Source organism: Camellia sinensis, chromosome 7 (genome assembly GCF_055761805.1).
Source record: "Camellia sinensis isolate YWXY chromosome 7, ASM5576180v1, whole genome shotgun sequence".
Lineage (NCBI taxonomy): Eukaryota > Viridiplantae > Streptophyta > Magnoliopsida > Ericales > Theaceae > Camellia > Camellia sinensis.
Genome location: NC_138967.1, coordinates 157,171,224 through 157,193,862, shown reverse-complemented (window position 1 = coordinate 157,193,862; position 22,639 = coordinate 157,171,224). Strand labels below are relative to the sequence as shown.

Here is a 22,639-nt window from a genome sequence, read left to right as displayed (position 1 = left end):
ACATAATGAAACCTATTTTTTAAACATAATGAAAAAAAAGGTTTCTATTAAAAAAACTTAAGCATGCTGCTTTTGCTTTTGTTTATTAATATTTAAATTTTAATTAATCCTATTTATTATTAAAAAAATTAACAAATAATTTTATATATTTATATATATAATTGTTCTTTGATAGCTCAGATTATTTGGTATTTTTACCCAAGTCTACTCAAATTTATTTGAATTTTATATAGTTCCCCAACGAATTAAAAATTATGTTACCAAATCTTTAAAAAAATTTCAAACTTGGCTTAAATTGTTTGGGTTGAACTCGTCCAAATTTACAACTCTAGCAAGTGGGTTGAAAGTTACATAATTGAAGTTGTGACAAATTAAAAATTGATAAATAAATTGTGATAAAATTATTAAACTTAAATTGTAAATTGTAAATTTTAATATTTTTTTGTTTTCATAATTTACATACAAAAATCTAACTATTTATCAGTTTGTTTGGTTCTGATTTTCAGAAAATTTTACTTTTTTATTTTTCGTATTTTAATGTTTTCAATGAATTTTTCTAATATTTTAAGATTTTTTTAAAAAAAAAATTTATGCACACCTAACATAAATACACTAAAAAAGTATAACATTTGTGAAAAAAAAAATCTTTAAAAATACACTAAATACCAAAAAATACAAAAATAGAAATAAAAATTCAGTACATTTTTCGTATTTTGTGTATTTATTAATTTTTTACAATATTTTATTATTTAGATACATCTAAGTAAGATACATCTAAAAAAAGTAAAAAAAATTACTTAAAATTAAAAACTATTCATTAAAAACAAAAAAAATAAAAAATAAAAAACTTAATTTTCAAAAAATTAAATTCAAAATGCTGAAACCAAACATATTGTATATTATTTTATATAAAAATATTCTATTAATTTTTTTTACATCGTTTCCACTAATTTGAAACAATGTATTTACATTTATTTATTTTAAGGGGCGGAGGCAAATTTGAATTTTAAGCGGAGGAAATTCAAAACCATAAACGGGACCCGTGGATTGTTTTTTCAGTTTGTTCAAACTCTAATTTTTTTTTTTTTAATTATTTCAAAATTTTACTTTTTTAAAGTGTTGCATCGACTTTCCTTTAGCACCTCTTTTGACCATTTTTAAATTTTTTAAGTCACATCATTATTCTATATTTTTTTATATTTTTTTTAAAAAAAATTAAAAATTAATTTTTAATTTATTTCTAAAAATACTGTTCCTACAAAGCAACCAGAAGCTGATCTTCCTCTTCTCCTCTGTTTTCAATTTCTCTCTTTGTTTATTTTTAAAATCAAGAAAAGGCTAAGCCTCTGTTTGGCAAGTTAGTTTTCAGGCTTTTTTGGCTATTTTAGCCACAAAAAACAAAATAGGCTATTTTAGCCATAACAAACAAAACATCACATCCAACCCATAATCATTACATTCTTCTCTCACAAAAAAAGTCAAAAAAGCCAAAAAGCCAAAAAGCCCTTCCCAAACCAAGCTTTTTAGCCCAGGCTAAAATAGCCAAAAAAGCCAAAAAGCCAAAAAGCCAACCCACTTCCCAAACCAAGCCTAAAAGTGATAATTGACTATAAACTAGAAAAGATATGAATGAGATAATTTATTTTAATATTTTAATAGACTGTCATTTAAAATGTGGGTTAACTCTAATTCAAATTCACCCTATGAATATAGAATAAAGGTTGAGAATTTTAAAGAGGGTTTTAATGATGTGGTAAGGAGTAGGGTGCACATGTAATGTGTCTATATATATAGATATATTTTTTTTTATCACATTATTATAACTCTCTTTAAAATTTTAGAGTTAAAACTCTATCATTGTTGTAAATATAAGGAAAATTTCATGCAAAAAAAAAAAAAAAAAAAATTTACCGACTCATAGAGATACAAATACATCTATAATAAAATACAAGTGAAAGATTATCATGATGATATATTAGTAATGAGTTATGCTAGAGATTCTAAATGAATTACTAAATATTTTACCAAACCTCTTATATGGGTGTGAGACCCATACAAATCACATGTGTATGATCTCACACCCATATAAAAGATTTGATAGAATATTTGATAATTCATTTGAGAGCTATAACATTTTCCATTAGGGGTTGTTTGGGATGACCTAAATAAGTGTACTTTTATCTTTTTACGAAAAGATGTACAAAAAAGTAGAGAATGATGTGATGAAAAAAAAGATAAAAAGAAAAAAAATGTGTACTTATTTAGAATAGCCAACCTTGACCTTAGTAATTCTTTTCCTCTTCACCAGACCTATGGAGTTCCCCCATAAATGCACTACTAGTAGTATCATCTAAACACTTAAACAACACTTGAACAAGACCACCTGAAAGCCAAATTGCAAATCTGCGACAACATGGGAGCAGAAGTTTTTGGAGCTCTTAGAGATGGGTTGAAGTTGAACTCTGTCCAACAAATTAAAACCAACATATTGGAATCTATATTGGTAGCATCTTTCACAATTGTCATAGTTCTCCTCATACTTCCATGTGAATACATAGATGACAGTCCAGTTCCAACTGTCATATTCAAGGGACTACCCTCCACCTTCCACGCATTCGTAATGTGCTTGATCTTCTCCTTTACTGGCTCGTTGAGCGCGGTGTTAATCCATGACACCTCATTTCCTGCCAAGCTCTGTGAGTACTCTTCCATGGCTTTCATGGCATCTGCTCTGTCTTTGTTGCTTTTTGACATGTTTCAGCAACCATGGATCTCCCAGGTGCTAATGGTCTTGACTTAAGAAAATGTTTGGTTTTGTAAACTTAGATAATGTTGTTGATTTTTTATTTTATTTTATTTTATTTTTTACTGTCTTTGCTTTAATCCTTCAAGGTTTGTTTTCCATACTTGAAAGTGGATTCAGCCTAGCTGTAATATGTTTGATGGGTTAGTACAGGCTTAGTTCTCTTGCCTTTAGTTAGTTTTTTTTTTTTTTGAAAAAAAGGGGATATGAGGTGTCATCACGCCCCTCCTAACTCCGGATAACCGGTTGCCAGTTAGGAATTAACCCTCACTATGTAGGGGACCCACGACTAGGGCACTGTGTGGAGCTCACCTACGCACTGTAGGCCGCCGAGGGATCGAACCAGAGTATAGGGGGTCTCCGAAGAGTACACTTCCATACTCCTCCCAGGATTCGACCCTGGGTCCCCCTCTGTACTTCCATATAGTTTGGTGTTGGCTACTTGGTTGTCTTGTTTGGGACAATTTTTTTTTTTACTTTTTTATTTTTTATTTTGATATGTAGATAGGTTATTCTACGTATTTGGCAAAAAATGTTGTTCCTTAGGATCCACAATTTAGGGAACCACCACACCTTCAATGGGGTCAAAGCTTAAGGCTCTCGCGTGTTCTAAAGGCTAAGAAATGTGCTCTACTCCTACTAAGAAGTTACGGGGATTAGAATTTAGGCTTTGAGATTAATATTGTGTTTGGTTAAGAGATTTGAGAAGGAATTTGAAAAGAAAAATGAAAAATGTAAGTAAAATGTAAAAAAATATACTTACATTTCACATAATTTCACATACCTTTTTCTTTTTACTTTTTAAATTTTTTATTAAATTCCCCAACCAAAGACAGCATAAACCAATCTCATTTGAGACTTTGGTTCAGTATATGATTAGCTTGGAAGCATTTGTAAACTTTAGTAGCGATATGTTCTTTTTAAGTAATGATGACCTTGATCTTTTGTCTTTATTAATGTAATCTGATTATTGTAGTTGTTGGATTCACATCAATAATATATATATATATATATATTTAATTTATGCTCAAAAATAAATAAATCTTGAATGAGCTTCTGATTTTATTGAAAAGGATTATGCAAATTCAGGGCCTTAATGCCTCATCTCCCATAATTCAAATAATCTAATCTCTTCCTTTGTATTATTGTAAAGTCTTTTTTTGCATAAACATTTTTTTATTGATATGTTTGATTTGAATTAAAGTCAACGGAATGGAAAGAATGACTATTCATTTATATATAGTGTTGAATAATAATCACATTTGCAATGTATTTTGCATAATTTTTTTAGTAATCGAATAACTAACCGAACACTACCTAACTGAGTAATATATTGTCTCTGTAAAATCTGATTTGGTTGAATTTTCTAAATATATTTCTGAAAATTTCTCAATAATTAATTTGATAAAAAAAAAAACTCATTATTTTTTAGATGAAATAATTTTTAACAATTTAAAAATATATTTTAGTATTTATTTTTGTCAATCTAATTTTTAATTTTTTTAAAGTTTAGTAATTGGGGCATTTTTTCATAAATTCATTTTCATCTACTTGTGTTCTAATTAATCTACATAATTTTGTTATATTTCAATAAGTTTTACGAGTAACATAGTCATCAAAATATCTGTAATAATATTCACATTTACAGTGTGAATATTCACGCCGTTAATGTGAATGTTTACATTATTAATGTGAATTTTAACATGTCAATAGTGTGAACATTCACACGTCTATGTGAATATTCACATTGTAAAATATGAATATTTATATCACCAAATTATTAACCGTTCAAAAAATATTTGTAAAGGTATAAATATTTATAAAATACTTTAAATATGAGAATTAGCATTTAGTAGATTAAATTTTCAAATAATAGGATTTATTAAAATACAAAAATATTTTATGAACTAATTGAAATACAAACACTTTGAAAAAGGATTTTCTAGTAAATCTTCCATTGAAATTTTAATTGATGATGAAAGAAAGAATTTGTTGCAAAATGGAGGATGGCGTGGATTGATTATTGAAAGACGATTTGAAGTTTCAAGGTTATTTTGTGTTAGCTGTCTTCAAATTATGTTTAGATGATGAATTTTAAAAATAAAAAAAAAATGGAGATGAAATGTGCCTTAATAAATTTATAATCCAAATACATTCTAATTCAATTATCAAATACCATAACCAGAACAAGAACCAAGAGAAGAGATGTAAGCATTTTGCAGCCATTTGGTGAGGCTTAAATTTCCCCCCCTGCTTGATTATGTTAATGGGTCTAGCCTGTCTCATGTTGAGATCAAGATTGAACCGTTCAATCTGGCCCATGAGTTTATTTTTGTGTCTCATTTTGATGATTCAAACGGTTCAATGAGTAGAACTTCTCGAGTATTATATCTCTGTAAAATATCACGTTGATTAGATATCGATAGCTATTTAATTGGATCAGATTTTTGTCAATCGTTTATTTTTTTCACCGTCAATTTTTTTTAATATAAATCTGATCTGATCAAATAGCTATCGATATCCAATCAACATGATTGTTTACATGGATATAGTACTCGATAAGTTTTATACATTGAAAACAATTTGAATTATCAAAATGAAACCCAAAAATGAGCTCATGGGCCAAACTAAACGGTACAATCTTGATCTCAAACATCAAATAAGTCGGACCTATGTTAATATGATTGAAATACAAATCAAACATTTATCTCACGTGCTTTATGTTGGTTTGGTTCTAAATCGTCACGGCGGAATACGTTGTGATAATGGTCATGATTTACGGGTATTGAAAGTATCGAGTGATACATACAAAAAAAATTATATATATAATATAATTATTTTAAAATAATCTCATTTATTTACAATTTCTCGAACTTTAAACGGTACTAGTACTTGCATATAATTTACATATATCCACTTGTTAAGTTGAGAGATGTTGCTGTTCTAGACCTTGATATTTTTGTTTATGCAACTTCGTTCTATCATATGAATCACGTTAATAAAATTTCTCTTATTTGTTGCTAAAAAAAATTATTAAAAATAAAACAAAAAAGATTGATGTTATTTCATCAGTGCTTTCTGCTAAGCAAAACATTGGCCCTATTTTTTGTTTTTATTTTTTATGATGTTTTCTCTTTTTTGTTTTTTTGTTTTTTTTTTCTTCTCTCTTTTGTTGGTTTTAGTTGGACACTCTTAAAATTAAAACAACATAATTTTAGAGTAGCTGAAAAAAATACAAATAGTTTCCATTGACTTTTAAAAAATGTAAGAACATAAATAAATAAATAATCAATAAATACACATTATATCTTAACTCATATGAATTTATTTAAATTCGCAAAAGTAAAACAAAAAATGTGCCCACTAAAGTCATGAGTTGGTATTTAACGTGTATGTACCACTTACGGTGGCAGATTCATAAAGTCTTTAAAATTGTTGAAAAAAGAAATAAATTAAAAATATAAACAATATTTTGAGATATTTGAAATAATGAAAATTGATAAATAAGTAGAGATGGAGGGAGGGGGGGCAAAAAATTTGAAAAATATCATATATTATATTAGAAATTTTAAAATAATTTAAAATTATAAGAGTTCACACTGCCAAATTTTTTTAGATAATTTCAAAATTATATAGAGTAGCCCTCCAATTTTTTAAACTATTTGGATATTTTTTTTGTTTTTTGAATTATTAGTTAACATATATAATAATCTATTTTAAATTTCATGTATATGTATTTTTTAAATTAGGTCAAGATGAAAGTAAAATTTTAGAAACTTTAGTAAGTCAAAGTGTAAAATATGAAACTTTTACAAATATATAAACTATTAGGCTTGCTGGAAAAGCTTGTTTAAACAAAGCACTAAGATTAAAAAAAGAAAAGAAAACAACTGATCTGAGAGACTTGTTGCGAAAGAGAGAGGAGCGAAGAGATAAGGGAAGAAACGAAGAAGCTTTGTTGTTGGACTGTCTGTCGGTGGTCCGGTGAAGGCTTCATCGGAGCTGTCGGCGTGGACGGTGGAACCGTGGACTCTTACTGGTAAGTTATCTGATATTCCTTCGGCTTCAATCTGATTATATTCTGCTTTTAGACTGAATATTATGATTGATTGTGATTTTAGACTGAATAATGTGATTATTTTGCTTTTAATTTGTTATTGGTTGTTAACTTGTTATTGGTGCGGTGAATATCTGATAATTGTTATTGGTACAATTATTAACTAAATATTGTGATTTTTTTTTTTAATACTATGATTTATTGTAATTGGTAGGTACTGTGTGACTTCTTGATAATTGAATAGGCTTTTAGGTTATGATTTATTGATTTCCTTTAAGAATTTGGATAAAAATCTAAACGTTATTTTGTATTGCCATATATTTTGTGACTTTTAGGAATATGATAGGATTGTGCTAACATATAAGATTCTGAAAGTTATTTTTTAGAGTCTATTTACATTAAAAATATAGTGCAATAATAATAATAATTATTATTCTTAATTGCTTTCAGGTTGTTGAATGATAATTATTGAAAGTTAAGTTAATCACGGCGAACAAAAAAATCGATTCCTTCCTTAAGAAAAGAGGTTCTGAAAATATCGTTCAAAGTTCCACCAATGATGTTGAAACTTCAACTCCTCTAGAACGACGTCCTTCTAAACTTCTAAGAGTCGAATCTAAAGAAGTTGATATATTTTCTTTGGTGAAGGATCTGGGGTTGCGTCAACAAATATGGGATTACCCGGTATCTGAATGTGATGACATCAGATGTGCTTATAGCAAATTCAGACCATATCAACCCAAGGCTCTGAACAATCAACCTTTTGAAATTGACAAGCATGGACGCCATTTTGTAGATTCTTGGAATAAGTTATTTCCGGATTGGATGGAATACTCTCCGACAAAAAATTGTGCGTTTCGCCTTCCATTTTCTTTTTATGAAGCCAACTGGACGCCCTGGATCTAGTGCTTTTACGATCAAGGGATTTTCATCTTGGAAGAAAGTCAATGAAGGGAAGAATTGTCCTCTGTTATCACATATGGGCAAGGATCGTAACTCATCATATAGAGTTGCTGTCAAATGTTGTTGTGATTTAACAAATCTAGCGCAACATATTGAGGCAATTATTGAAAAACAAACTTCCATACAAATTGCTAGAAATCGCTTGCGGTTGAAGACCTTGATAGATGTGATTAAATGGTTAACACTCCAAACCTATGCTTTTAGAGGTCGTGAACGCCACAAATCTAACAACTGAGGGAATGTTATTGAGTTGATAAAGCGCTTAGCTTCTTATAATGAGGATATGGCAGCAGTGGTTTTGGAAAATGCTCCTCAAAATGCTTCCTATCATTCCCATGGGATTCAAAAGTAGATTCTTAGTATTTTCTCTAATAAGATACAAAAATTCATTCGTGAGGAGATTAATGATGGGAATTTTTGCATTCTAGTTGATGAATCTAAAGATGAATCAAAAAGAGAGCAAATGGCGATTGTTTTGAGATTTGTTGATAAATATGGATTTATAAAAGAGCGTTTCTTTGACATAGTTCATGTGTTAGATACCACGTCGGCAACTTTGAAAGAAAAAATTTGTATTCTCCTTTCTCGTCATAACCTTAGTGCGCAAAATATTCGTGGTCAAGGATATGATGGTGCCAGTAACATGTTTGAAGAATGGACTGGGTTACAGGCTCTATTTTGTGCTGAGTGTCCATTCGCATATTATGTTCATTGCTTTTCTCATCGGCTCCAATTGGCTTTAGTAGGAGCATCTAAACAGGTTATATCTATCAATCAATTTTTCTCTTACTTGACTCGAGCAATTAATATAGTTGGCTCATCTTGCAAAAGACATGATCAATTAAGAGCTGCTCAGGCGGCAAATATTGTTGAAAAGCTTGCCATTGATGATGAATTCGAGGCTAGTAAATAAAAAATTCATATTGGAACATTGAAACAGGCTGGACATACTCAATGGGGTTCTCATTTGTGTTCCATTTATAGTTTGATAAACATGTTCAGCGCTGCTTGTGCAGTCCTAAGAAACATAATTAATGATGGAAGCAAATTGAATCAACGAGCTGAAGCAGATAGAATTTATGATTCCATACATCTTTTGAGTCTTCATCTTACATCTTATGAGGGATATCATGGAGATTACTGATGATATTTGCCAAGCTTTGCAAAGTAAATCTTAAGATATATTCAATGCAATGCATTTGGTGTCTACAACGAAGATACTTATTCAAAAATTTAGAGAAGATGGATGGGTTCCATTATTGGCGAAAATTAAATTATTTTTTAATGATCATGGTATACAGATTCCTGATATGAGTTGTCCTCATAAAGGAGCCTGAGGTCGGTCTCGTTCTGAAAGAGATCAGCTCACCATGGAACATCATTTTCAAGTTAATATTTTTATGGTTACAGTTGATTCTCAGTTACAAAAATTAAACAATAAATTTAAGGAAGATGTAATGGAATTGCTTGTTCTTAGCTCAGCTTTGGATCCTAGGGATGGTTATAGATCATATAACGATCCCGTTTTACCCCGACCTATATTGTGTTCCGGATTCGGGTTCCGTGATTGTATATTGTTATCTATGTCTCTTTAATTCTTTGAATTTGAGTTTTGGGACTTGCTGGCCGAGTTTGGAACAGGTTGGTTGTTAGTTAGTCTAGAATGTTGTTGCCCAGAATTTGGCTTCTTCGCTCGAGCGAGCCTTGTATAATCTGTTCTTCGCTCGAGCGTGTGTCTGCGTTGGGTGACAGACCTGAAGCTTTGTATTCTACGCTCGAGCGATGACTCTTGCGCTCGAGCGAGGTGACCTTTTTGTGCCTGGTCGCTCGAGCGAGAACTCATTCACACAAGCGAGCCTGTTCATATCAGATCGTGAATGAGACATTTTAGGTCACATTTGCAGCTCCTTCTCTTCCTCAAACTCTCCAAAAATCCATGTCTCCATACCCTCTCTCTAGAATACACCTTCTCTCTAAGATTTCATCTAGATCTGTTGTGTTCTTGACCCTAGTGTCTTTGAGAATAAGGTAGAAGGCTTTAAGAGCTTTGTTTTGATCCAAGAAGTAATTGGTTTCGTCATCCTTGAAGTTCCACCTTGTTGCTTGGGTTTTGTACACTTAAGGTAGGGAATTTCTGCACTCTAATATGGTTTTTAGCTTAGTTATTTGCTATTGTGTATAGATGATGAGATATGGTTATGGTTGAGACAAATCTAGGATTTGGGTGTGAATGAAAAGAGGGGTATTTGATGAATATGAGGTAAATGAGTATGAGGCTTGAATATAAGATCATGTTGTGCCAAAATAGTTGATTTCGGTGTTTAGGTTGATATTTGGAAAGAGGGAGAGTTTGCCCTATTTTGATTAAATTATTATTTTGTATAAATAATTGGAATTAACATTGAAAATGTAAAATTGGAAGGTTGTGGTTATAAATAGTGATATTGGATATATAATATCTCACCTATGGAAGTTTTGAATAAACCATTTACTTTGAGAGTGAACATCTCTTTAGAAATAATTGTATTGGGCTATTGGTGGAGGATAGCTATGATTGTTGTAGAAATGACATAAGGATTAGACGATTTAATGCTAATCCATTGTTGGTGTCATTGAATATGACTATGTTTATAAATACATTGTATATGTATGTTTATTGGGAGGAGAAAATGAGATGTACTCCATATATGACTATGTTTATAAATACATTGTATATCTATGTTCATCGGGAGGAGAAATGAGATGTACTCCATATGTGATTATGTTTATAAATACATTGCACATGTATATTTGTTTTGGGAGGAGAAAGGAGATGAACTCCATTTAAAGCAAGTTGGCCAGAGTGTCTTGGGTGAAAAACCCGAAATTTTATACATAAATAGGTATCGGTTCCTTCAGATAAAATATCCGTAAAATGACAGGTTTATGTGCGTTTTGCATAACTGGAAAAACTATTGAGTTGTAGTCTCATTTTGGTTGTTGAAAGATAATGAATTTAACTCATGAATTGGGTAGCATATATGAATTGGAAATGAATTGAAGGAAAAATGGAAAGAGGTTAGGTCTTAAGGGCATATCAATATACAGGCTTTGTGGATGTTCTAGTATCGGTATTGTTTTTGTACGTAGTATTTATACCTTTGCTAAACCTCATATATTGTGTTAGATTATCTCTGCTAGGCTGTTGGCTCACCGTATACGGGAATATTATTTTCAGGTGCAGATGAGGTGTTACCTCCAAGGCAATAGCAAGGATGGACTCTCGGGAAGCAAGAGCTTCTTATTTATGCTTTATGTGTGTATGTTTGTTATTTGTAAAGCCAAGGGCTTAAGTTGTAATGAGCGAGGCTCAATGTGTGTAACCAAGAAATGAATTGGAAAGATGTAAGCCTACATGACATTTAACTGGTTGTTAAACAGTGAACTCTGATATATGAAAGTATGTTATTTCTTATATTTAGTCATCATATGAGTTACCTTTATTGTATTATTTTGGGGGCGTTACAGATCATTTAAAAGTGAGGATATTTGCAATCTTGCAAATAAATTTTATCCCATGGATTTCACTGAGCAAGAAAAATTGCATTTGAAGTATCAGTTAGAAAACTATAAGCTTGATATTTCCATACTTTTCGAGTTTCAGAAGTTGTCAACCATTTCTGAATTGTGTTAAATGTTGGCAAAAACAAAAAAAGTCAACAAGTTATCCTCTTATTGATAGATTGATCTGCCTTGTATTGATTTTACATGTTTCAATTGCTACATCGGAACGTGCATTTTCAGCTATGAAACTCGTTAAGTCTAAATTACGCAATAGGATGGAAGATGGTTTTCTGGCTAGTTACTTGATTACGTACATTGAAAAAGACATTGCTCGAAGGTTTGATTTAGACTCTATCATTTATGCTTTTGATATTATGAAAGAGCGTCAAGCTCAATTGAAGATGTCTAATTTTAGTAAATAAATGCATGTAGAAATAGTTACTACTTTTTGTAAATGAATATGGGCAAAAAAATATTCTCAATTATATAATCATCTTTTGGTACTCAACTATGTTGATAAGGAATATTTTATCGTAACATTATTGATTTTTTTCATGTTAGTAGAAATTGGTATTGAACTTTGAATGTTATTGGTTAGAGGTTAAACATACTTTGGTTCCCCAAAAGTCATAATCCTGGATCCATCCTTGAAGGGAGCAATACTTAAGAGGTACGAGGAAAATTGGTTTTGATCATATTTGTATGTAAAATGTCATGTAACTGTTGACATGTCATTTTTCGTTATAAATTGAATGGGCATTTGAGACTTGGGCTAAATTTGGAAAAATTGAGATAGTTCAAGAACCAAATGAAAAGGGCAAATTACACTATTTGTCTATGTGTTTAAGGAAAATGTCACTTTAGAGTTTGGTGAAGGTGGTGAAGCCCTTTATGAGGGTGATAGGGTTGGTGGCGATGATAAATGAGAGATAGATAGAGAGATCCGCGATGACAGTGGTAGCGATGATGGTTGGGTGGTGAAGAAGAGTTAAAAAGGGATAGGTAAGGATAGGGAGGGGTAGGGAACGGTTACTGGAGCTAGAATAATGTGGGGAGAGTACCAGACAGAATGGTGGTGTTAAGGTTTTGGGTTTGGGAGGTTAGGAAAATGTATAAAATGGATATTTTATGTTTAAACAAAATTATACTAATAAAAGAGTGTGGCTTCTCTCATGTTTGGAATCTAATTTGAGAGACCATTTGGGCTTAGTAGGCCCATTGTAAGTCCAATTTCGGTGATCTAAATCGTTTACTTTTTAGAATTCATTAAGAAAAATATTCATGTAAAAAATCAAAATAATTGGATTTCGGTGGTTATATGTTTGAATCACATTTGTCATTAAAAAATTGATAGTTATTCTTAAAAATTATATTTGCCATCTATTCTTTTTAAATAAATGTGATTCAAGCATATTACTACCGAAATTCAATCATCTTAATTTTTTATATAAATATTCTTCTTAACAAGTACCAAAAAGTGAACAGTTTGGATCACCAAAATTGGGCCCATTAAGCTCAGATACTCTCTCAAATTGGATTGTGAAAATGAGAGAAGCCAAACCCATAAAAAGAATTAATTACATTAAGACTTCCTCAGCTATTAGCGAATATCATTTTATCCCATTTATGAACACATATATGTTGACCTCCTTAATTATAAAAATTGTATAAATATACTCATTTTAGAGTTGATCTGGAGGGAATCTATTGAGGGAAAAAAATGATACATTTTTATACTTGAAAATGTCAAAATATATGAATTCATAGATAAAAAAATAATCATTTTGTCTCAAAATGTTAGTCACTTATTCCATTTTTCATTGTCTCAAAATATTAGTTTATTTTCAAAAATTAATGACTAAAATAATATGAATTTCTTATTTTGTCCTTATTTTAAAAGGTCTTGTTAACATGTGTCATAAGGACACATGTTAGGAAAATAATAAATAACTTCAACAACTTCCACTTGTATGGGGAAAGTGAAACAAAAGTGGAAATAAATTTAATAATATTTTTGAGAAATTAATTTTTTTTCCTTACATGGACAAAAGTAACCCTATTTATATGTAATATTATAGTGTTAGAACTCAAAAAAAAAAAAAAAGGTACCTTTTAGTATCCTTTCGAAATAAAATTTCTTGTTTCAAAATATTTAAATTTATATTGCAAAATAAAACTTTCTAGTTCAAAATATTTGTATTTGATCCCCCTTAAGCCCGGAGGTACTTGTGGTTGGGGGGGAGGAGGTGTGCCACGACGAAACAAGGGAATGTCCCTAGGGTTTCCACAAAGGGATGAGATCTAGCCATCTACTAAATGGGTCATGAAGTTGTCTTCCTCACTTGAAGAGCTAGAAAAGAGTTACGAATATTCTTATCCTATATTAAGAGTGATAAAGTCTTCGCGTAGTTCCTTCTCTCATACGCTTTTCCATGATTCGCCTATGATAAAGGAGCCCTCTAGTATCCTTTCGAGTCCTAGGTGTAGGGGTGAAGGCCAAGGAAGCCCTCTTCGTAACGGAATTGGATCAGTCCTACGCTTACTTTCACCCGTCGTTGCTGCTTGAAATTGACCTAAACGCCCCTTGCAGAGTGGAATCAAAAGTAGAATCCTTTTGAAAATTTAGTTTGATAAAAAAAAAAAAAAATACAAAAAAGGATATTTTAAAATTTTTTTCAAATTACTTTTTCTCAAAAAGAAAAAATTATATAAAATAATGAGTGTTTATTATTATTTTTTTTTATCAAACTAATTTTTTAATTTTTTCTAAAAACTAAATTCTAAAAATTCAACCAAATTTATAGTGTTTTTTAACAAATGCAAATGGAAATTTCATCAAAAAATCAAAAAACCTAACACAACCATGAAAAAAAAAATAGTTGTAACGAGTGGGTGAAAAGCAAATTAAAAAAAAAAAAAATAAGATACAAAAAAATAAGAATTGTGATGTCCATAAATAAAATGAAAAGAAAATAAAAAGGACATTTTATTCTCATTAGAAAAACATTTATTGAGTTAAGACAACTTTTAACTTTTTATTCTTTCTATATAAGTGGGCGTGGTTATTCTCATTTAATACTTTCTTAACATATGGCAGTGTTAGAGGCCTCGAATTTGTCTCAATTTTTTTTATTATTATTATTTAAAGAGTGGTTATGTATAGGAATGTGCAAAAAAAATTAGACATCTCGCACCAATTCATTGTACAATATTATATGAAATTAACAAAATTTAACCAACGACCTAATTTATCAGTCAATTTTATCACTAAACCAGTCCAACCTAATTGACTGATCAGTAGGCTGCTGGTTAAAATTTGTTAATTCCATATAATTTTGTACGATGAGTTTGTGCGGGCTGTCTAGTTTTTTGGCACACTCCTACACATAACCACCTTAAACTAAAAAAAATAAAAACCAAACCAACATAGCAAAACAAATAAAATAAAACAAAAAACCAACACAACCCAACAAATAGAAGGGGAAAAAAAAAAAACCCAGCCTATGTGGACTGATTGGGTGATAAAATTGAGTGATCAGTTAGGCTGCTGGTTAAAATTTGTTAATTTCATATAGTTTTGTATGAGTCCCTACTATATTTTTATTTCAAATTAGGAAGATTCTAAAGAAATTAAAATGGCTTTGATTTCAATTTCTTCCGAATCTTCTTGATTTCAAATAAAAATATAGTATGGAATCGTACAAAATTATATAAAATTAACAAATTTTAACCAGCAGCCTAACCGATCAGTCAATTTTATCACCCAACCACTCCAACCCAACTCACTCATCTTATCAAACCCTACAACATGAGTTGATGCGAGATGTTTAATTTTTTAGTAAACCCTACACATAACCACCTTTGCAAAAAGAAAAGAAAAGAGAAAAAAAAAAAAACCAAACTAACACAGCCAAAAAAAAAAAAAAAGGAATTCGAGGCAATTGATGTTTAAAAAAAAAAAAAAGTCAAAGGGTAATTTTAAAAAATTAATATTATTTTTTAAGTATAATAATTGTACTATTTAAAAAATTAAAATCTTTAAAAAAGACTAATATATATTTTGAGACGAATGGAATATTAGAAGGAGTAAGCTGTCGTTTGGGAAGTAAGTTGGGTTTGGGTTGGGACTAAAAAAGTATAGAATGACAAAATAGGTTAAATAAGTCAATAAGACAAAATGTCACATTCAAATAATAATCATTTAATTTTTTTCTCACAAAAAAAAAAAATAAAAAAAATAGAGAAGTCAAAAAAGTTTAAAAGTTTTTCCCAAACAAGACTAATTTAGTTAGGCTAAATTAGCTAAAAACTTAAAAAGTCAAGTTAAATTTTTTTTCCCAAACGAACCCTAAATTTTTTTTTTTTTTTGAGAACATGAGAAACATTATATTAATAAAACAATAATGGTACCTATACAAAACTCCAAAGGGCCATCCTAACCAATCACAAAACAAAAAAACCAACAACAAAAAATAAATCCGTAAAAAAAACAGTTATGATCTAGGAAAAACCACCGATATGCTCAAAGATGTAGTCTGAAAAGCAAGATTTGCTTGAAAGTTCGCCGTCCCCATTGACGTCGTCTTCATCGTTACTGTCCAACTCCGCTGCCGGAGAAGGAAATACACTTACAATGGTATGGGAGAAAGTTAGAGAAATGAGGAAGCCATTGCGGGTAACGAAACATCAAAAATTTATGCCGAAATTAGAGAAAAAATTCTCAAAACTCTTATTTCGAATATAAAAAGTCAAGATCTATACTCTAAAACTGTAGATCTATACTTTAGGAGTGTAGATTTACACTTTAAAAGTATAAAATGGGTCGCCGAAATGTCGTCAAAGCACCGCCGGAGAATCGCCGAAAAAATGATTTAGTTGCCGTTTGACAATTGACATTTTTAGTTAGCTTTTTAGGCTTATTTTGGCAACATAGTTTTTAGTCACTTTTTTTTATTAGTAACAAAAGCTAAAAGTTGGTTTTTTTGGCTTTTTTTTCATTTGGGAAGTTGGTTTTTAGCCAACGGTGAAATTATAATTTTACCCCTCATGGGTCAAAATGTGTTACATAGGTGAAGTTGTAAATATTTTAAATAAATGGGGGTAGTTTAGTCATTTTATTATGATTTCACATCATAAACAAATATTAATCAAAAAAAGTCAAAAGTCACTTTTTACCAACTTTTCAAATCATTTGTCTAAAAAAGCCAAAAGCTTAGTTAAAAGTCAAAAAGTCACTTTTTACCATCTTCCCAAAATAAGCCTTAGATTTTTAACTTTTTTAGTTTGGAATTAAAAGTTCATTTAGTTTTATTTTTTTGACTTTTATGATAGAAAAAGTAAAATAATTATTATTTAGATATAATATTTTGTTTTATTTACTTATATCTATTTAGGGTTGGTTTGGGGTGTTCTAAAAAAGTGTACTTTTTGTCTTTTTACGAAAGAATTTACAAAAAAGTAGAGAGGTGATGTGATAGAAAAAAATAAAAAGATGAATTATATAGGTTATGCCAAACGAGGCCTTAGTCTCTTTTATTTTTTTAATCAAAAAATTAATACCAAACAAAAACCTTAAAAAGAATAATAAAAAATACATAAATTTTAAATCGCCTTGCAAATCTACCCGTCATCAAAATAGAGGTTACCAACTCACCCACTGTGGACGGTGACAACTTTGAATTGAAAGCAATAGCTCAGGGCCCACCAATGAGAGAGGCGCGCAAGGCACGGCTATACATGCGCAATTGACAGAGGAGTGATCACATCATCAATGTCGATTGGTGTTCCCACATCAATAACAATGCGCCTGTGAACCACTCTGTCAGTGGACCAGCCACAGTAGCAGCACATCTGACCACTAAGGGCATTCATAATGGTACGACTAAAAAAATTGTATTAAAATATATTATAACCTCGTTTGAAAAGTGATTATTTTAATTTTTTTTTATTATTTGAATAGATTATTTTAATTTTTGTGTTTGAAAAAATGAGGTGAATTTTTAGTAGAGTTGTTGTATTAAAAAGTGTGTTAAAATGATATTTGAATTTAAAATGATAAATTTATCCCTAAATTATAATTTTTTAAATTGATATAAAAGGATAAAATGGTAATCTAGCTGTTGATGATGACTTTTGAGGGTGTGACAGTATGTCCGGCGCTGAGCTTATTTTTTTTTTTTGGAAAAACTTTGAACAGTTTTGCTTTTTAACTTATTTCTCATTTCAGGCTATAATAGCCTTAACCCACCATTCCCAAACAACGCCTATATGATAAAAAGTAATAAAAGTGGGACTCAAAAATATTTATTAAAATGTGCTAAGAGTTTGTTAATTTTAAAGAGTGAGTGGTGGTGCAATGGATGTGTATATATATATGTGTGTGTATATAATAAATAAAATAAATAATTAATTTAATTTAATCAAAAATTTCAAGTCCAAAATTAAATTTTAAGTCAAAAAAAAAAAATAAAAATTCCCAACAAGTTTAAAAAAAAATAAATAAATTGCCGTTGGCCGGTCAACCGGCCGGTCAAGCTGTAAGACCAAAAAACAAACTAACAGCTCTCTCCTTCGCTGGCTAGAAGCCTCGCTGCAGTTAACAAACAAACTAAGAACTGACACTAATAACTGACACTAACACATCCCTTAACAGCTCCATTGGAGCATCATTTGAGCCATTCAATAGCTAAAATATTAGCAACTGACACTAACACAATTTAGGAATTGTTTGAAATGTTCTAAATAAGTACATTTTTTGACTTTTTATGAAATATGAGTTGGGTTTGAAATGATATGATAAAAAGGTGATGTGACTTAAATATGATAGTGAATTTTTGACTTTTTAACTTTTTTTAAAGATGCCAAACCCAGCCTTAATTAGAATCTCCATATCTTGTGATATGTTAACAGAATAATTAGTGATTGTTTGGAATGTCTTAAATAAATGTATTTTTTAATTTTTTTGATTAAAAAATTAAGAAGAAAAAAGATTGTTTGGGTTAATTTTTTAACTTTTTACGAAAAAATGTGTATTAAAAATTATATAAATTAGTGTGTAGGAAAAGTCAGAGAGAGTAGGCAATACGGTCTGTACCGTTTGGGCAGAGTGATTTGACATAAGAAATGGTTGCCTCCTTTTCGGGCATTGCATTGGATGGTGTTGTTCGGCCCGTGGGGGCCCACCACGAGTCTCATTTTGCTAATCGGAACCATGTAATGTGTAAAACTCGTCGAGTACTATATGCAAGTAAAAAATCACATTAATCGGATATCGATAGCTATCTGATCGGATTAGTTTTTTTTCAACCGTTAACTATAACACCATCCATTTTTTTTTTATACAAAATTGATTTGATCATATAATTAGCAATATCCGACCAATGTGATTTTTTATAGGCATATAGTACTCGACGAGTTCTACACATTTAACGGTTCATATTATCAAAATGGGACCCGTGATGGCCCCCACGAGGCGAACAACACCGTGTTATTTGTACACCCCGCCTGTGTAATTTTTCCAAAAAAATCAGCAAAAGTCTGTAGGATGTCAGACTGAGTTGTAATAATTTTTGTATAAAATTATTTTTTTTTTATTTTTTTGATGAATAGTGATAACTTTTTAATTTTTTAAATAACTTTTTGGCTTGTTAGATTATTTATAGTATGCCAAATCGGCTCTTAATTAATAATTACGTAATAAATAAAAAAGAGATTTAATTTAGATATTTTAATAGAGCGATATATATTGGATATAAAAAATGGATTTAATTTTCTGACGTAAATAGCAATTAGGCGTGTACGCTATACAAAGGGTTCATTTGAGATGTGGGTTGATTTTTTAACTTTTTGATTTTTTAATTATTTTAGCCTGAGTTTAAAATGTTTCATTTCAAATAGACTTTTTAGTTTTTTTTTTTTTTTTACTTTTGCAAGACAAAAAATGAAATGATTATGGGTTGGATGTGATATTTTGTCTTATTGGGCTAAGAAACTTATTTTGTCCTTTTGTGGCTAAAATAACCAAAAAATCAAAAAGCCTGGCATGCTAAATGAAGGGATAGTGATATTATTTTGAAACTGCTCTAACTATTCCGCGCACACTCCTAATTGCTTTTTAGGTCAAAAATAATTTTTGCTAGAATATTCTTTAATCCGTCAGTTTGAGTAGTTCCATATTGACTAATCACAATTTGGACGAATTGACGGATTAAAGAATATTTTAGCAAATTATCAAACATTTGCATAGTATATAATATTAATTTACATTTTAAATTTTTTTTTTTTTTTTATATATGTAGCATAAACTAATTTTATATACTATTTTTCATATGTATAACTATTAATTTATAACAAATTTCACATCTTGAATATCTCTCAAACTCATTTTTACTTTGATATTTCATTAGAGGTTAATATATATATATATATATATATGTAATAATTATAGTAGAGCGAAATGGTTTCGAATGTGGATTGATACGAATCAGTACAAATTTAACAGATTAGACGATATTTTGCACAATACTTTTCAACTTTTGGATTTCAAATGTCATAGCAGCAACAAATTATTGTGGGATTCAGGGACATCATGTGGCTTTGCCCTTAGCCAATCACAAACCATCAGGCTCCATCATGTTCTCCAACTACTTAATATAAAATTACGAGCTTCACTCCTTTTTGCCAATCACAATATATATAGAGCACCACGTAACTTCAACCAATAACTTTTCAATAGTAGCATCTTTTGTCTTCTATGAGGACGTATTTTGTGAATGATAGTACGTGGCTAAGGTGACACCGAAGTGTCAGTCGAGGTGCCACGTGGCTTGGTCATGCACTGAGATAATCTCGGCTAGGCCGAGGTTGTTTGAGGAGATACTAGAATCCGAGATAAGTAGATAAGGGACAAGAGTCCTAGAACAGAAGAGGATCTCAGTCTGGATAAAGATAAGGCTCAATAAGAGTTTTATCTCTATCTAGATAAGGGTTCAGGATGAGCATTGAGCCTGAGTCCACTGAAGTGAGGCTTCTAATGAGATTAGGTCACTGCTAGTTATAAAAGTAAGGCACCCTCGTAGGTCTGAAGTAAGTTCTTTCTGGTGAGTTTAAGCACTATTTGCTATCTTTGAGAGATATTGATTACTAACTTGATTGTCGGAGTGCCCCCGGATGGACAAACCACCATCGGATTCTCATCTTCTTGTGTAGGTTGTTGGGCATAATCTATTTTGCCAGTACTCTCCAGCTAAGTTCCTCATTTGGTTGTGTGGCCAAAAATCAGCACCCATAATTTGGCGCTATCTGTGGGAACTTAAGGAGAATAGATGGCTAGCGATGGATAGAAAGAAAAGGTTGGGGATGACATTAACAATGAGAGTTGCGAACATAGAGATCCTAACATTGGGAAAGAAAACCATAACGAAGAAGCACATGATTCGAATTCTAGGGAGAATGACGTCGGCAAAGAGGGGAATACCCCGAAAAAAGCTAGTCGAGATGAGTACTACAATGAAAGCGACCTCAAAGTATGAAAGGATAGATGCTTGAGGAGGGACGGTGAGATGAAAGGGATGGCGAACAAGTTGGCAGACCTACAGTCAGTTGTTAACTTCATGATACAGAATAACATGATGCAACCACCGTTCCCGTTATAGGACATGCCAGTACTAGCAACAAAGACTAATGCCTAGAAAGAGGGCATAAAACAATCTCAACAGTCTCGTAGCATAGCATGGAAAAAGGACACTTACATTGGCCCTCACGGGATGTTGGGCGGGTAGAGTTAGTAAGAGGTGAGTCGAAGAGGATGCCTCGTACTAAAGAACCTCGGCATGTACAGGAGAAGGGCCTGTGTTTCGATACAGTGAATGAAGAAAAGTCCAAGAGGACACACTACAACGCCAGGAGCAGCGCGTAAAAAAGGCTGAAATCTATTGATAGCCAAACTCTTGGTCGAACGAAGGAAGATCTGAGAGATTTCCTCCAGAGGAAGCGACTCAATGCCGAGGTCACATCCCTCATTAAGCCAAGAACGCCGTTCTCAGTGGAGTTGGCTAGGTTTGAGGCCCCAAAGAGGTTTCATATGCCAAGGTTCCAGATTTATGACGGTAAGTCCGATCCGAACTTTCATGCTGGCTTATATTTAAATTCAATGGCTTTGTATGGCGGGAATAGGCAATTACTGTACAAGGTATTCCCCTCATCCTTTGGGAAATCGCATTGGATTGGTTTCACAAGTTGCCGAAAGGAACTACGAAGAGTTGGGAAGGTCTAGCCGAGATATTTGTAGCCAGGTTTGTTACAAACAAGTTACAACCACTAAGGGTAGGCTCCCTGCTGGCTTCGAACATTAGCGAGTGTGAAAGCCTCAGGGCCTACGCCAAACGGTATTATGAGGTGTTCAACCAAATACCGGCATACAACTAGGAGCTGGCGGTCGTATCTTTCAAAAATAGTCTGAAGGATGAATGCCCGCTTCGAAAATCACTGGCAAAAACTCTACCAAAAAGTATAGAGGAGCTAATAGCACGGATCGAGAAGTATGCCAGGGCAGAAGAGAACACGCCAGGGACGAAGGCACCAAAACAGGAGAAGAGAAATGACTCACCGAACCGAGGCCGAGGTAACACTCGTTTTAATAGGCAGGAAACAGGGTTGAGGGCTGCACAGGCAGTTACCACTGTATTCAGGATCCCGGTCTACAAAGTCTTGGAAAGGATCAGGAAATAACCGTATTATAGAGCACCAGAGAAGATCCCTGGTGAGCATATGGAAAAGAGCCTTGGGAAGCATTATGCTTACCATAATGAAGATGAGCACTTGACTCAAGGATGTAGGGCTCTAAAGACACACTTGGAGGATCTGGTCAGACAGAGTCACTTAAGAGACCTAGTAAATGAAGCTAAAACAAGGGAAGAGCAAGCGAGGCTACCCCAGGCACCGACAGCACCACCTCCACCACAGCCACCACAGCAAGCAGATGGACCTCGGGTGATCAATGTGATTCACTCAAAGGTTAATGAGAATGATGTACGTGGGGAAACTTAGAAGGTAAGGCACCTACAGCATGTTGTAGACACCTCATTTTTGATGGCCCTTCAAGACTTGGATGTTCTTGTAGGTACATTCAATGATGAGTCTGTTTGCTCGTCAAGTGCTCGAAGTCCTCAGCAGAATGCCACAGATTTTCATTCCAAACTGTGCATCCATTTTGTCTCATTTTTGAACCATGTCTTGTTCTTTCACTCCTACAGTCTCTGGTGGCTTGCTGACTA

The 22,639-nt window shown here is 31.9% G+C and overlaps 1 long non-coding RNA gene across 1 annotated transcript; it reads left to right on the top strand.

The window, feature by feature from the left end:
* Positions 1-6,035: 6,035 nt before the first annotated feature.
* LOC145795396 (uncharacterized) lies at positions 6,036-11,275 on the top strand. The gene is made up of 2 exons (XR_014336308.1): positions 6,036-6,842; positions 11,041-11,275. It is a non-coding gene; the product is annotated as an uncharacterized LOC145795396 (long non-coding RNA).
* The last annotated feature ends 11,364 nt before the right edge of the window (positions 11,276-22,639 follow it).